This window comes from Vulpes vulpes, chromosome 4 (genome assembly GCF_048418805.1).
Source record: "Vulpes vulpes isolate BD-2025 chromosome 4, VulVul3, whole genome shotgun sequence".
Lineage (NCBI taxonomy): Eukaryota > Metazoa > Chordata > Mammalia > Carnivora > Canidae > Vulpes > Vulpes vulpes.
In genome coordinates, this window is record NC_132783.1 from 142,912,666 (window position 1) to 142,930,147 (window position 17,482).

The 17,482-nt window shown below is 35.2% G+C and overlaps 1 protein-coding gene across 18 annotated transcripts in view; it reads left to right on the forward strand.

Moving 5' to 3' along the window:
- Positions 1 to 17,482, forward strand: part of CDH18 (cadherin 18) — a 948,807-nt gene that overhangs the window by 389,738 nt on the left and 541,587 nt on the right. For 8 of the 18 annotated variants that reach the window (XM_072757175.1, XM_072757174.1, XM_072757193.1 and 5 more), the window contains exon 3: positions 740 to 882. The exons of 4 other annotated variants lie outside the window; for them this stretch is intronic. The gene's annotated coding sequence lies outside the window, so the exon portion shown is untranslated. Of the gene's footprint in view, positions 1 to 739; positions 883 to 14,478; positions 14,532 to 17,482 lie in introns of all 18 variants that reach the window. 6 more of the 18 variants (XM_072757177.1, XM_072757194.1, XM_072757200.1 and 3 more) reach the window with 2 other exon arrangements.

The window sequence follows — 17,482 nt, forward strand, 5'->3', positions numbered from 1 at the left end:
AACTATTGCAAAAACAGAAGACTAAAAAGACAGACATGTTTCAGTACATTGCTTAAAAGCCAACAATTTGACAAGGGCTATTATGGAGAACTCTTGTCTGTGTGGAATGGACACATGACACAACAAAATAGGCGTGGGATTTCTTCAAAAGGCATTGAGTTCCTGGAATGCTCAGTCTGGGCATTAGGAGTTTGGCTGAAAATATACTACTTTGTAACCATCTGATTGAGACTATTTTCAGACACATGCAGGATTTTATGCTTTTGTGTTTATGTGTTTTATTCTAGAACACACTACAAAGCCAAAAAAAAAAAAAAAAAAAAACTAGTTGCAGCCAATGAACTAATACCCTTCCTAGAGAGAAATATCTAATTTTTCTCCTTCTTATTCTAGCCCCAGATGGTTCATAATGTCTTCTTTCAGCCTACCTAAAGTATTTTGACCCCTATGATTTTCCTAAAACTTTCCCCATTTACACTGCCTTCCCAGGGTCCTCTCATTCTATCCCTCCTGATTCTACTCTGGTTTTACCAGTTTCTGAACATCCACAAATTGGTGTTTGCAAAAAGTCAAAGGTGAATGCAGTTAAGTGGTTGATGGAGAGGAGTAGGAGAGGTAGGCTTGGGCTGCGTTAGATCCAGGTGCTAGGCACTTGGTGCTAACCCAAAGCTCAGGTACTCAGTCCCAGCTCTGCTTGAGTCTGACATAAATTCTAACTCATGGAACTTCTGGTCTCCAGGCCCTTCGCGCATCAGCTCTTCATTGAACGCATGGCAGACACTAGCCTCCCTCCTGCTCAGCTCTGTGGGTGATGGCACCATAATCTCTGCTGAAGGCATCTGCTGATTTTTGCTTGGAAGCCTCTTCAACCCCGGGAAGAAGGTAAGGTTGTGGGAATCACAGTCAGGAGGTTTTAAGGGGAAACAGAACACATGTTCAGTGTCTCCTATTACTGACACAAGTACGCCCCTCATGTCCAGCTCCATCGTGAACGCTGAGCACCAGGACAGCTAATGCCTGAACACTATCTCGACACAGTTCTTACATTTGCTTTGTCAAAAATCGTGAAATAACAGGCATAAAACCAATGAATCATCAAAGCAGTAATTAGTAAAAGTTTGCTGTGCATCCACCAAAAAAGACCGTTCACCAGAGCAAAGCACCTAATGAGCCTCTGAGCAGATTGTTATAAAACAGCTTAGAGAGTAAGAAAGCAGTGAATGATCTTCATGGTGATTGGTTATAATACTAGAAATTTCTTAAGTGATGAAAAATTGGTCAGTGGTTACTTTGTATCAGTTTTGGGAACAAGTTTAAGTTTTGCGTGTGATTTCCAGAGGCATACACAAGAAATGATCCAGGCCAAGTCAATCTTGCAAACTAAGCCAAATTAAGCTTCACATGTGTGATTAAACTGGTTTTTGTTTGTGTGGGGAACTCTCAAGTCTGGGGGAGGCTTTTGCTTTTGATAACGTCTAATTTTTCACATTTACAAAACTGATGTGAAATGTTAGCAATACAAAATAGAAGTTCGGCTGTTTTGTTGGTAGGCCAGCTCTTGTGGCATTGTCTTGGCTCATTGTCTATCCTTCACAGGTCATCTGTGTTTTAAACTGGAGCTAGCTCTGTGGCTTAGTCTGCTTGGCCACTGGTATATATAACCTGAAAACCCCTGAGTCATGTTTTCAATTATTAAATTCCACACTTAAACGATAGTCATTATTGCCTGTATCTCGATGGTTTCAATTAATGATGTTCCTAGTTTGATGCTCTGAGGATTAGCAAGAATGGAAATTAGCAGCATCTCTTATGCTTTCTTCCAGTTGGCCTGTGGCAGGCACCAGAATGTACTGGTAAACTCATTCTGCTCGAAGTGTTAATCTGTTGGTGCTACAGACACCTTATAAACTACTGTAGAGTTTACTAATGAGAGCATCTTTTACATCACACAAAATAATTGTCTATGAATCCTTCCTAAATCACCCTGGTGACACTTCTATTGGTTATAGCAGGCTGGAATTTTATTCTTTAATGACACCAATTGTATAGGCAGAAAAATTCTCAGTTTTATATAAGAAATCATTTATAATTACATGATTATAATATATATGTACTCAATGAGAATTATAACTGTTTCTAAATGTATCAGAGTATAAAGTGAACTCTACACTAAAAGGTAAATTACAGGTAACCAACGTTTTTTCTTTTTTTTTTTTTTCCTTATAAATATCAGTGGTGGGTCAGGGGATAATGAAGCACATTAGGGTGTTAAGTACCTTTGAAAGCTGCCGAGTAAATAGCAACTGGGGAGAAAAGATCAGAAAATAGAACCCAGATGTACAGAAACCTAGGGTAAATTTTAGATGCTCTGAAATTGCATTCTGACAAACACACCTAAATAAAACTCATTCTGTAACCTGAGTATCATATTCACCCAAATCAGTGTATATGATGACAAATAATAAACTTCCAGACGTAACATCTTTTGTACACACAAGGTATGTAGGTGTAAGAAAAGGAAATTAAAAAAGATATACAGCTGTCCCCAATTGAACTCAGAATTTTAAAGACTGCTATATAATAATAATTGGGACTCAGTTTCTCTTTGACCAGAAACTCTGAAACATTGTCTCAGGGAAAACAACAATTCAGTTTTTTTTTTATTTTTTAAGATTTTATTAATTTATTTGGCAGTGAGAGAAAGAATGAGAGCATGAGTCAGGGGAGCAGCAGAGGGAAAGGGAGAAGCAGGGACCCAGACTCAGGGCTCAAACCCAGGACCCTGGGATCCTGACCTGAGCCAAGGCAGATGCTTAGCACACTGAACCACCCAGGTAGCCCCCAAATAAGCCATTTTTAAAATACAAATGAAGTCTACTAAACAAAAGGATATAAAGTAAGTGCAAGCTTGTTCTTCCCATCATGTGAGAAGCCAACACCCAAGGTGTTGGGGTAAGGGAGCCACCTTTATTCCAAAAGCCAGCCCACCAAGGAGATGATCAAGTGTTGTCCTAAAGAACCATCGTAACTCAGCATCAACTTTGAGCTTCTCTTATGTTAGGAAGAGGGAGAAGCAGGAGGAGATCAGAGTCAGGAGGTGCCTAATGTTCACAGATATTCACTCGCCCCCAAGGATCTGAGGAAGGTCATAAAACTTTGTGTCTTTGGTCAGTTGATCTGGGTATAAAAATCTTGTCTTGTCATTCCAGGAAACCTTAAACACCACATTGTTGTTCCTGTAGGGACCCATCTCTTGGGGGCAGTTAGTTTTGGATGAAGAGCTCTTTGTACAAATCTTGACTGTAAGCAGAATTCCTTCGGTAATAAACACAAATTCCTTCAGGGCTAAGCAGAAGTTTCTAAGGTATAGGTTACGGCAGCAGGAGAAATAGAGGCACTATGGGCCCAGACCTTCCAAGTGGCTCCCAGGTACACTAACAGCAAAAGGTTCAAAATTATATCCCACTGTACCACCCAAGGGAGTATCTTCCCTTTTCTATGTTTGTATTATATATTTAATAAAATTCTCTTTTTGGCAGAGTAGTGGGAATATTTGTTAAGAAATAGACCTCTGAGGGGCACCTTTGGCTCAGGTCAGCAGTTGAGCATCTGCCTTTGGTGCAGGTGATGATTCCGGGGTCCTGGGATTGAGTCCCACATGGTCCTCCCTGCAGGGAGCCTGCTTCTCCCTCTGCCTGTGTCTCTCTCTGCCTCTCTCTCCGTTTGTCTCTCATGAATAAATAAATTCTTAAAAGAAAAGAAGTAGACCTCTGAGCCCTGGGTGTTGTATATAAGCAATGAATCACTAAATTCTACACCTGAAACTAACATGCTAACATTACACTGTATGTTAACTTACTGGAATTTAAATAAAAACATGAAACTAAAAAAACAAACAAACAAACAAAAAAACAAAACAAAACAAAACAAAAAAACAAAAACAAAAACAAAAACTATTTCTTCCAAAAAATAAAAATGATAGTCAGAAATCAGAGGTAGAAAAGTATATTTTACCAGAAAATTAAGAAAAATGAGGCTAATAGATGCCTTCAGAGCATTCTTTCTAATATTTTTGTGAAGACATTTCTGTTCCTTGATATGTAGTAATAATTGCCTCTGTTAGAAACTAAAAAAATGAAATTAGATGTCACTCTAGAGGCCACAATTTTCCCTGACATTTGAACAATCTTGTTAAAGGGGGATATTAATACTTCCAAGCAGATAGGTATATGATTTGCATCAATAGAAAAATAAAAGTAGGTGATAGTAATGTTTTTCTTGAAATAACTTGAAGTTAAATTTTAAAAGAATATTTTTTATCAGGAGTCAATAAGCCCTCAGCCATCTTGTCTTTATTTCGGGTTATATCAATGTGATGATAGGGAAAAGCACAAAACTGTTAAAATTTTCACTGTGCCCTGATTCAGTGTTTGTTTAAGTGACGTAGGCATTGATGGGGCTCCTGGTGGCTCGTCATTATGTTGGGGCCCTGGGATGGAGCCCGTGTCAGGCTCCCTGCTCAGCATGGAATCTGCTTAAGATTCTCTCTTTCCTTCTCCCTCTGTCCCTCTTCCTCCATGCTCAGTATCTCTCAAATAAATAAAATCTTTTTTAAAAAAGTAGCATGAGCATTGAAATGATTAGTGATTGCGCTATAACAGTCTGTCCTTAGAAGCCAGGATTGTTAATCTCTGCAATCACCCAGTGTGTGATTATGTTCTTCCTTAAAAAGAAAATTGGAAATCGGTGCAAAAAATGGCATTTTGGAGTAATTGAGATTATGTTTATTCACAGAGTGTCTTGTTTTCCTTATGTGCTGCCAGACATCTGGATAAAGACTGAAAATTTTAGCAAAATATTAACATCTTTCCAAGGATCTAAATGTTGATTGCATTTTATGTTTCACTCTAAATATTTGATGAAACTTAGTTTTATCTAAAATATGTCTGTGTGTGTATATATATATATATATATATATATATATATATATATATAATGTACCGTTGCCCTGGTATCTCTGAAGTAATTTCCCTAGCATTCCAAAGTTAGGTTACTATCTAACCTGGGAAGATCAAGTGCATGTATGATAGAATTTTAGAATGGAAAGAGTTAAAAAAAAATGTTGGCCAAGCTTAGTATTTGTGGTAAACAATCTTAATTATTTTTTTAAACCCTGTATTGGTAGCTGTGGCCAACTATAATAAGAACCTCCTGTTGAGCAGTAAATGCCCTGTATTTTTTCCTCAATGAGATGACCGTAAGTGCTAAAATCATGACAGTTAAAACAGGTGCACAAGAAACTACCTGTTAGTCTCATTACTGTGTAGGACAGTCTTTAAAGTTCTACTCATTGGAGTAATAGTTAACTGTAAAATTTGAAAATAAAAGATTTTTTTTTCTGAAGATAGAATGTATCATTGAGATCCAGTAAAGTACTTTACTAAGGAGGGCTCATCTCATGATGAGATGAGCACTGGCTATTGTACTATATATATATATCAGCAAATTGAATTTAAATAAAATATTTTTAAAATACTTTAGAAGTATAGAAACATCAAATGAATAAGCTATAGAAAGCAATTTTTATCTCTATTCTAACTTATAAGTGAAGTTGGGAAATATATCTCATTCTCTTTAATGCAGAATTACCAGTTAACAATCTAGCATAGAACTCACTTAAATTATATGATGTAATGGAAAATAGATAAAACCAGGTCAGCATAAGGGAAAGGTGACTTTCAAATATCAAAAAAATAAAAGCAGTTCTTACTATCATAGAAATCTATATAAAACTTAATATGTAAGCCAAATACATTTTCAGTAAATTGACAGTAATTTTTGTCTCTAGATCAAATCTTAAATATATGTTAAGGAATAGGTATTTAAAAACCAAGAAAACTTCAAAAAGGAGTGACTATCCAGACTATTGTTTTATTGGCATTGGAACATACTATAAATTTTATCTTAATGAAATCGATAGTACGCTGGCAAAAAACACAGAGCAAAGAAACAACAGACAATGCAAAACACATAATGGATTACAACCTACATCGTGTTGAGGAGACCTGGTTCCTCAGTGTTAATTTCTCAGGAAAAAATGTATATGTATAAACATTGAAATTATCTGTATGGCCAAATATACTATTGAAAAATCAATATTGTAATTGATCACATAGGACATAAGAATGACAAAGGACTGCTATCTGTACGATACAAGAACACTTCTTACATTTAAAACAGTTTTTGAAAAAAATAATAAAGAAGTTTTTGTGAGAAGCATATGGTTGATTTTTTAAAATTATCTCTTAAGATGAATTTTGACTAGAACTAATGGACATGTGCCATTAACCTGGAAAGCAATCACTGAAATTTGGATTTGTATGTTTTATTACTGGTTTCACAATCTTGTGTATCGTTTTTTCCTCTTATTGTCTCCTTTTGAAATCTATGTCCCCTTAGCATTTTAGTTATAGATCCTTTATAGTAAAAGGTAACTTTTATTTTTCCAAGGAGTTAAACAGGAGATTCAAAAATGCATAATTTAATTCTTATGGTTAATATAAATATCATTTTCAAGAAAATTCCAACCTCTTAAAACTACCTCCCTTCAAAGTCTTCCATGTTTATTTCTCTCTACATTGTAATCCCATTTGCATTATTACAACTTTATACAACTAAAATTCACTTATATTTTTGAATGTATTTGTTTTCTTTTCATATCTGTATATTTCTATTTACTTCTGGTATACTTGGGCTAAGGGAGTACCCTTATAGTGTAGATACTTTGTATTAATATATGGTTAATTTTATCCTGAAAAAAATCAATGTATCATTTCATATTTAATATTTGTGATGGGGATAAAAACCTAGGTTGACAGTCTATTTTCTTTCAGCAATTTAAGAATATTTTTGGTCTGTCATTTTAGTTATTTTGTTTAAGATAACCTTAAGGGAAAGATATTTCTGAATATTTTACATATATTTACATACAAGCCTGTATATGCATATCAAATATATTGTGTGCATTTATATAAATTTAGATTAAATATAAATAAACATGGACTTATATGGGATTTTTTGAGTATTTATGCTTAGGTTTTCAACTGTATAATAAAGGTGTAGTTTGATGTCTTTCAAATTCGGGGGACTTAGCCATTTTTCTCTTTGATAATTGTCTCCAATTCTCCTTGCTTCTTGGATTCCAATATAATAAGATACCCTTCTTAAATAACCCTTTTAGGTTTTTTTGCTCTTTTTTCTTTTGTTTTTCAGTGTACGTGCTTTCTATTCATCCATTTTCCAATTCATTATTGTCCTCATTTCCAATCTGTCATTAAATAACCCCATTGTCAACTTACATTACATTATTTTTTGTTGTTCTAGAGTTTCCATGTAGTTATTTTATATACAGAGTATAGGTTTCTGGCCAAATTCTACATCCTTTCAAACATTTTTGAACATGTTATTCGGCTGATTAAAATCTGTTACTGTTAACTTCAATATCCGAGTTACATATGGATCTGTTCCTATTGCCTCTATTTTCTCGGAAATTTTGAAAAAAGAAAAGTATAGAAGGCATTAATATTTCTAGTGAAGGTTTATCACCCTATCCTCATCAGCAGGTAGACTAGAGACCTCATCTTAATCCAATCAGTTATGGACTGAGCTGATTCCAGGCTGAGTCATAATCTTCTAATAATTTATATCTTATTTTGCTAGTTTCTGGGCTGCAGACCTCTGAGTCTCAGCTAAGAGCCTGGACCATTTACTAGATCCCTTCCTACTTAGAAAGTCCAGAACCTGTTTCCTCCTGTTTCCTTGGCAGAGAGTGTGCTGCTAAGAATACCCTGTTCAGTCCTGCACAGCTGGACACTTGGGTAAATGCCTCTAGGGGATTGGTTTCCTTTCTGTTTAAACGTTGTCCTCTTTAATCTTGAATGTTATTGTGCTCTGAATGAACCCTCTGCCCTAGGAGTTTGGGCGTGTGTGTGTGTGTGTGTGTGTGTGTGTGTGTGTGTGTGTGTATTGGGTAGGGGGCTGTTTAATAGACTCTATTGCCCTGAAGACTTTTGAGAGCTTTGCTATCTTACCTCCTTCTGCCCTACTCTGGGATTCCTGGTTTCATAATCTGTAGCAAGAATTAGTGCCCTGAGAGGGGACTGAGTACCTTTCTGGATTCTGACTCAGTTAACATCCTCCTTGAATTATGGTTACCCAGGCCAATTTCAGACACTTTCAATCAGATTTTCTTTATTTTTCCGTGTGTGCTTCTCTTTTCTTTTTTTTTTTTCTTCGCCTATTGTTATAATTCAAGTAAGAAAATTAGCAAGATATAAAGCAAGTAAACATAAGTGTTTAGTTGTCTGCATTTCGTGCAAAGAATCGGAGTTTAGTGCAGTATCACGAACCAGTATAGTTTAACATAATGTCAATATGATTAATGTGATTTCTAAGCCAATGAATTCCATGTTGCATTCTTTTCCATGTAATACAATTCTAAGGGTTTTATATGCCTATATTATTTTCCTATTCAAGTAACTAGAGATCATAAGGAAGAATACATAGGGAGCTATTTAATGGGTAGAGAGTTTCAGTTTGGAAAGAAAAAGTTCTGGAAATGCATAACGGTGATAATGGCACAACAATGTGGGTTTCGTTTTGTCACTGAATTCCATATTTAAAATTATCATTTTAACCCATTTTATGTTACATATTTTCATAACAAAAAGTGCACATTTAAATCAATAGTCAAAAAATTAAATACAAAATGACTTTTTAAACATAATTAGTACTGAATTTTATGTATGGGTTTTCCCACAGTTAATGTAACCTCAACCAGGTGTATTCTTCAATATCTGTGAACATAAGTTATTTTTTTTATTTTTTCCATTTAGTGTCATTTTCATTTACTTTCTATACTCACTTGGGCTCTTAAGTAATCTGAAAAAATGCTATACATTGCATTGAGCAGGACCATTAAATCAAATTCAACCTTGTTTGCCAAAAAATGGTAAGAAAAATGAAAATAAAAGAACCTATTATAAATGCTCCTCCAAGAAGGATCTATGGAGGAGGTCGTGAGATGAACCTCGAAAAAATATATATATATAAATATTTCCACAATAATTCAGGTGTTTAATACCAATCAGAGAAGATTTTACCCTCAATAGTGGTATTAAGATATGAATATTTTCATTAAGTGTTCAAACATTTAAACGTGTATTTACAGATATATTATTAAATACGTACAAAAACTTTCTCTTTAGGACATTTTGGTGATTTAATAATTTTAGCCAAAAAAAAAATGGCAAGGCTTTTCCTTATTGGTCAGGAGTAATGTTGTCTAGCCTATTTTTCTGGTTCTGCAAAATACAGATTCCCAAATCTGTAAAACATTGTGGGGAACAGACTTGTATGTCCATTCCTAGGGAAGCATTTTCCTTTTCATGCTAGAAGAGTTCTGGAGAGTCAGTCTACCTACAGTCCAAGGGCAGGGGGCCGTGTAGTTTTCACCTTGCTGAAGGTTGCCAGGTACTCGGTCCTGCCCCCATTGAAATCACCCTCCAGTGTCTCACCTTATATTGCAAGAAAAATGCAGTCACTGTATTGAAATCCCCTGACTATATTTCAGTCCAGATTGGTCAGGACAAAGAATCCCTATTTTCCTTTACCTGTGGGCACAAAATTACAAGATGAGACAGCAAAACAGAAACTCTTCAAATGACTCTGGCTTTGCTTAATCTGGGCATCCCTTGCTTGATGTGTCACGAAGATACTATGATACTTGAATGTCATTTCTATTGAAAAGTTATTTTTTTTAAAGTATGACCATCTCTCTGCATTTAAAGCAAAAGCAATGCATACATTTTACAAAAATACCAAAGGAGGGGACTATTATTGATTTATAAACAATGTTTAAAAGATGAATCTAACACGACAGGCAACTACCTGATTGTAGTAAGTGGATAAAGGATCGGTGGCCTGCTGCCTTAAGTAAATTAACAATTGTAAACTAAAAAAGGAGACCAAGAATTAAGAAAAAAATGAGACCTACCTAAGGTGGAATGATTTTTAAATAGTCACATTTAATCTTTAAGTGCTTTTTACATATTACAGTATAACTAAAAAGTTCAGTATGCCCTCACTTTTGTATTCACATTATGACCCCTGAATTATTGAAGATCATAAATATCTTTTAGTTTTCTATTTTAGAACTGTCTCGGTGGCACAGATTCATAAGCATGAAAGAGAAGCTCACATATTTTCAGTTTATGTATATCTTTTTTTAAATTGTTTCCCTTAGACAATTTCAAATACTCATGTGTATCAATACGTAGACAGCATAATTTCCTATAATGCTCCAACATTTTTTGTATCTACTGTCCAAAGACAAGTAATTTCACAAACATAAATATTTTTCCAAGATTTAAATGAAGTCCACGTTCTTGTCTTTTTACCACAGATCCTTTTTAATGGTCTTTTATTTCCTGTTTTCATTTACACACCTTTTAATTTGTCACACTCAGTATCACCAACCTGTATAGTTGTACTTAAGAACTATACGTGGCACATCACATACTGTGTATATTCAGAGCATTTTTAATCACCAGATTTGAAACCTTTGACACTCTCAAGGTCGCTTTGTAGAAATATGAATAGGAACTTTGAAAAAAAAATCTCTTGATGATGATGATGAGCTGCTCCAAGTCGTGGTGAAACTAATACCAACTAATGTGGCAAAACTGAACCGATTTTTTAAATGAAAATAAAGTGCTTCATAGGCAGCAAAGTTTTAGTGGTCTGAGTACTTAGCATTCAACCAGGATATTTGGACACTTCCCTGCTCTAAGGAAATTTAATAATAACAATAAGATTGCCATAAAATAATAGCAAAGTGAATCCTCTTTGTATAGCTTGAGCCAAAATCTTGATAACTTTAAAAATAAGAACCAGATTGAAATGAGAAACTCTGGGTTTTTCATTTTTAACACTTTTCTATGCAAATAGCACTTATCACAAATGTTAACATGAACTATTTAAATCAAAATGCAACAATTACAACAAAGTACATTAATTTTCTGGTCATTTGCAATGTGGATCTTGTAAAACATCAAGATTATAAGATTATAAATAAGAAATATTTATAGTTGTTCAGTTATTAGGATAAGAACCAAAACTGGAAGAAACTGTGTGAGATCATTCTCTAGATCTTCCCATTACAATTAAACTAAAGAATTTTGCTATTTGCCATTAGACGTGTGATTAACACATAATTTGAAAAACAAGAGAAGAGATTCAGGAAAGTCTACAGAGAAAATTCAAATGTTCTATTTTACCAAGGTACGTTTTATTTGAGGACCCAGTTAAACAAAAACTGAGTGTTAAGTTGGTTTTAGTTGGCATATTCAGAATTAAATGATTATTCGGTTTCCACTAAACAATAGATACAAACTTAAGATAAAAAATAAGCACAGGGCAGGCCCAGTGGCTTAGTGGGTTAGCACCTGCCTTCAGCCCAGGTGTGATCCTGGAGACCCGGGATCAAGTCCCCCATCAGGCTCTCTGTGTGGAGCCTGCTTCTCCCTCTACCTATTTCTCTGCCTTTCTCTCTCTCTCTGTGTTTCTCTCATGAATAAATAAATAAAATCTTAAAAAAAAAATAAGCATAATGAGTTGGAACTTGTATTTCAAAACCTCTTTATACTCTTCAGAAATATGTAGTCTCCCCCTGCCCCTATATTCTTATTCTTCATGGCTACCAGCAACTAAAAAAAAAAAAATTCAAGTGGGTTATTTGTCAAGCATTTTTTATTCAAGAGCTAACAGAAGTGCTGAATCACAAGCTAAATTTTTTTCAGTGTTGGAATCAAGACTCTTTTTAGATCTTTTTAGAAAGGAATGAAGAGTGGTGAGTCATGCAAGACTGAGATTAAAGACAATAGAACAGCTACTAGCTTTGTGATCATGGGCAATTTAACTTACCACTTGAACTTTGCTTTATTCATGTATAAAAATGGAATAATTCTATTTGTTAGCACGCTTTCAACTACAACTGAAAAAGGCCTTAACAATAAAGAACCTTATTAACTTTCCAAACAAATAGAAAAGAGTTTGGGGATGGTTCAGACTCCTGCTTTGAGCCCATCTGCGTTGTGGCCCTGCCCTTCTCCTATTGTCCCGTCTGCATGTGCTCCCCTATGCTGGCTGTGTCCCCGAAGGCTGGCTTCCCTCATGGACACAAGTGGCCTGCCAGGAACCTCCAAGACCAAATGTTTCTTTCATTGCATACCAGCAGAAAATAAATAATCTGTGTATGGCTTTCTCTTTAAGACTGAGGAAACAAGAACTCAGTAACAAAATTAACCTTGGGTGTTCTCGACCAGAATAGGGTTATGTGCACATTGCGCAAACAATTACCAAAAAGGAATAGAATACCGTTGCGTCTCTCACACCTGTTACTTTGTCTGTTTCAAATAGTCATTAGAAGTCAAATGTTAAATAAATGTTAAATATGTATATATACATATATACACACACACACGTCAACTTATTGAACATATATATATTGAACGTATATACACTATATTGAGCATATATATTGAACTTATATATATTATATTGAACATATAGGTACATATATATCTATCAGAAATATTTTAAGTCAAATAGCATTTGTAAATTATCATGTGCAATGCCAGCCATAAAATAGGAGCTCAAAACAGTGAGCATTAGCAGGAAGGACAGTGGTAACTGGTGATGGTATCTCTTTATGATTCTAATTTTCTATCCAAACTCTGGATTTTTTGCCACCTGTCGTCCTTGACTAAATATATATATATATATATATATATATATATATATATATATATACACACTAGAAATATATACACTAGAAAATTTTCTATACACTAGAAAATATATATATATACTATATATATATATATATATATATATATATATATATATATACACTAGAAAAATCTGGTGATATCTCTAACTTGGCTAAATGTAGACTTCACAGTGTTACTGGGTCAGAGTATTAGGACATTTTGACTCTATGGGCTTTGGTGAAAAGGACCACCACCCCAGATAGAGGAATCTGCTCTTTGTTCTCAGGTATTCGTGGTCTATAAGGGTTTTACTTTCCATTTACAGCTTGATTGACCCTCATATCCATTCGTGATTTCCTGTCAGCAAATGTGTTTCAGTCACTCCCTACCCAAAACTGCAGCAGCCTCTACTTGGACCATTCTTTATCCATAATCTGTTTACGTCCCTGCTCCAAATCCTTGTTCACATTAGGCATACCATAGCTTTTTCTTCATTAATTGCTTTATAGCTGTACTCTAGCTTGAACCTCCATGATGCGTTTTCATAAAACCAATTCAACTTATTTACCAGATCCTGAGAAAGGAAGTTTATGAGTTTCCTAGAACTACTACATCAAAGTGCCAGAAACTGTGACTTAAAACAACAGAAATCTATTGTCTTGCATTTCTAGAGGAAATGCAAGAAAGCAAAGGATTGTGTCAGAAAGCAAAGGATTTTTAGGGCTGGTTCCTTCTGGGAGCTGTGAGGAGAATCTGTTCCATGCCTTCCTCTTAGCTTCTGGTAGTGTCAGGTATTCCTTGGCTCATAGAAGGTGATCTCCTTTGGTCTTCACATAGTCTGCTCTCTGTATGTATCCCTTTGTGACCAAATTACCTGCCCCCCTTTTCATATGGTCAGTTGGATTAAGGCCCATCTTAATAATTTTATTTTAGTTCAAAGACCCCTACGAAGATCTTTTAAAAAAGAAATTTTACTTATTTGTTCATGAGAGACACAGAGTAAGAGAGAGAGGTAGAGACAGAGGGAGAAGGAGGCTCCCCACTCCACCTATGTGGGACTTGATCCCAGAACCTGGGATCATGACCAGAGCTGAAGGCAGATGCTTAACCAACAGAACCACCCAGATGCCCCCCCCCTTTTTTTAAAGATCTCAATTCCTGATAACATTATATTCTGATATACTGGGGGTTAGACTTGAATCTCTCTCTCTCTTTTTTTTTTTTAACTTTTTTTTTTCCTTTAATAGCCAGTTTAGGTTCCCAGCAAAATTGAAGAGAATGTGTAGTGATTTCTCATATCCTCCTGTCTTCACACTTGTGTAAGATCCCCAGATTGGCACATTTGTTATCATTGATGAACCTATACTGACACATCATTATCACTCAAAATCCATAGTTTATATTAAGGTTACTCACAGTGTACATTTTATGAGTTTGGACAAAGTTATAATGACATGTCTTTAACATTCTAGTATCATACAGAGCATTTCATTTTCAAGAACTAACCCTGACAGTACCTCACTTTCATTTCAAAATCGCCCATGCCCTGCCTATTCATTCTTCCCTCTCCCTGGATATATATTTCTTTAATTTATTTTTATATTTTTAGCTTTAATTCCAGCATAGTTAACATACAATGTTATTTTAGTTTCAGGTGTACAATGCATGGCTTCAACAATCCTATACTGAGTGCTCATCACCGTAAGTGTACTCTTAATCCCCTTCACCTCTTTTCATCCTTCCCCCGCCACAACCTCTGGTTGCTTTCAGTCTGTTCTCTATAGACAAGAGTCTGTTTTTTGATTTGTCTCTTCCTTTGTTTTTTGTTTTTTTTAATTTGACACATCAGTTAAATCCAATGGTATTTGTCTTTGACTGACTGACTTTCACTTAGCGTTATACTCTTCATCTCTATCTGTGTTGTCACAAATGGCAAGATGTCCATTCACCTATCAATGGACACATGGGCTGCTTCCATAATTTGGCTATTGTAAGGAAAATGCTGCAGTAAACATAGGGGTGCATCTATATTTTCAAATTAGCATCTTCATATTCTTTTGGCAAATACCCATAGTGAAATCACTGGATCATAGGATAGTTGTATTTTTAACTTTTTGAGGAACCTCTATACCATTTTCCACAGTAGCTAAGCCAGTTTGCATTTTCCACCAAGAGTACATGAGGATTCTGCTTTCTGGTGTTTTCGATTCGCCATTTTGACAGGTGTAAGGTAGTAGGTCATTGAGGTTTCGATTTGAGCATTTCCCAGATGATGAGTGATGTTGAGCATCTTTCCTAGTGTCTGTTCACCTGTATGTCTTCTTTGGAGAAATGTCTATTCAAGTGCTCTGCATAGGTTTTAACTGGATTATTATTAAGTATTTTTTGCCATCAAGTTGTATAAGTGCTTTATATATTTTGGATATTAAACCCTTATTGGATATATTATCTGCACATATTTTTTCCCATTCAGTAGGTTTTATTTTAGTTTTGTTGATTGTTTCCTTTTCTGCCCAAATATATCTTTTCTGAGAGACACAGTTCAACTCCTACTGGGGTAAAATCTTCAAAGCAAGGATGATAAAACTGAACTGCTGAAATAGTCTCATAGTATATTGTCTCATAGCATAGGCTTATACAACTTGCAGATATAGGAGCAACATACAGATAACTATCCTTAAACGGAGACAAATAGAGTATTAGAAGCTGCTGAATATATTTATTCTTAAAATTAACCTCTGTCCTTGGATACCTGGGTGGCTCAGTCAGTTCAGTTCTGCCTTCAGCTCATGTCGTGATCTCCCATCCCAGGATCAAGCCCCACATCAGGGTTCCTGCTCAGTGAGGAGTCTGCTTCTCTCTCTCCCTCTGCCCCTCCCCACTGCTCTTTCTCGAATGAATGAATGAATGAATGAATAAAACCTTAATAAAAAATTAAACCCTATCCTTGAAAAATGACTTCTAAAATTATTTGTAATTCCTGTTTCAAATGATATTTCATATAACTTATGCAGCATTTAGTAAATTGAAAACAAAACAGACTTTATATGAGGGGTTTAGGTCAGTCATTTTGTGTTTGGTTGAATTCATAATAGCAAAAACTTATCTTCCAAAATTATTTGTTTTCACAGTGTGATGTTAATTAATACTGTGTGTTTGTCTTGGCAAACCATGTTGTGCGTAGATGGTCTACCAGTTGATTGAACCCAGTATCTTTCCCAGAATGCTGTTTGAATCATGGACCATAGCTAGAACAAGTAAAATCTGAATGGCAAGACATGACCTATCTTTGTAAATAAAATACACATCCATTAATAGTATTTTAAAAGTATGAAATGTCTTGAAAACCACTGATCCTACTTCAAATTACAAATTGTAGGAAAACTGTAACCAAATTTAAATTAAGATAAAAATCGTTAACCTATACTAAGGAATGAAAATGATTGATTAGATAATTATATTTCTAATTAATAAATATTTACTGACCAACTACTTTATGGCAAATACAGTTTTGGTACAAGTGATAAGAAAACTTCTCTTAAGACATTCATATTCTGGCATGAAATATTAACATATATATATTTTTAAATAGAATGTAATCAATGTAATATTAAGGAAATGGACGTGGTTGAGTCCTAGCAAAGAGAAGAAATCTGGTTTACCCGACCTGACTTAGGGAAGATTGTACAATTTTGTTTGGGTCTTAATTATAAATTCTATTGTTGTTACTTTGCATGCTATTTACATATGCATAGTGGCTTTTTTCTTTATTTTTTGATCCCTCTTTTACCTCGCCTTTTTTTCCCTCCTTCCTTCCTTTTCTTTTCCTGTTTATGAAATCTTCATTCCATTTACAGTTCTGACTTAAACAGTGCATTAGGGTTTTTTAGTCCAAAATGCATATGTAGTATGTTTAAGACAGTTTGCCCATACTTTCAAAGATTTTGAATACTTTACCGATAACCTGACCTAGATGAGATTGCAGTGGGATCTCTACTCTTACTGCCTTTGAGCCGTCTCTGTACAACCCAGGGATGCACATTGGTATCCTAGTCATGTCACTCAGTCGACGATATTTGTGTATCCTCCAGAGTTATGCTACGGCTCCATTCCTAATGAGTTATTGTAATGGGATTCTGCACGCTACTACTAAATGATTTTACTTCACAGTTCATCAAGGGGGCTTTGATTATTCAATGAAAAAATACTTTCAATGCACTTTCAACTTTGCTATTTAAGGAAGTTCAAGATAATGAAAAGCACATAAGTGGCCCAAAGGCCAAATATTTGTTAATGCTCCACAGAAAGAAAAGGAATAAAAACAATGAGGCAGGGGAAGTTTTAAAAGGTGTATATGATTGTCTCCTTGTGTATGTGTATTTTTAAACTTTTTTTTGAAGATACACATACTCTTGACTGCTTACTGAGCACAAACATTACAAAAGGTCAGACTTAAACATTTTCTAGTCTATTGGTTTCTTCTCCAACTGATAAGCTCCTTTCACATCTAAGCTCCTCATATGTAGGCCTCTTGACTGCACAGTCGGCAGCACTACAGCGGGGGGACGCTAAGTTGTAAATGCACACATCAGTCTAGCGGCTCTCTTGAATCCCTTCCCTCCTTCCCCTGCTGCATACCTTACTTACAGGAG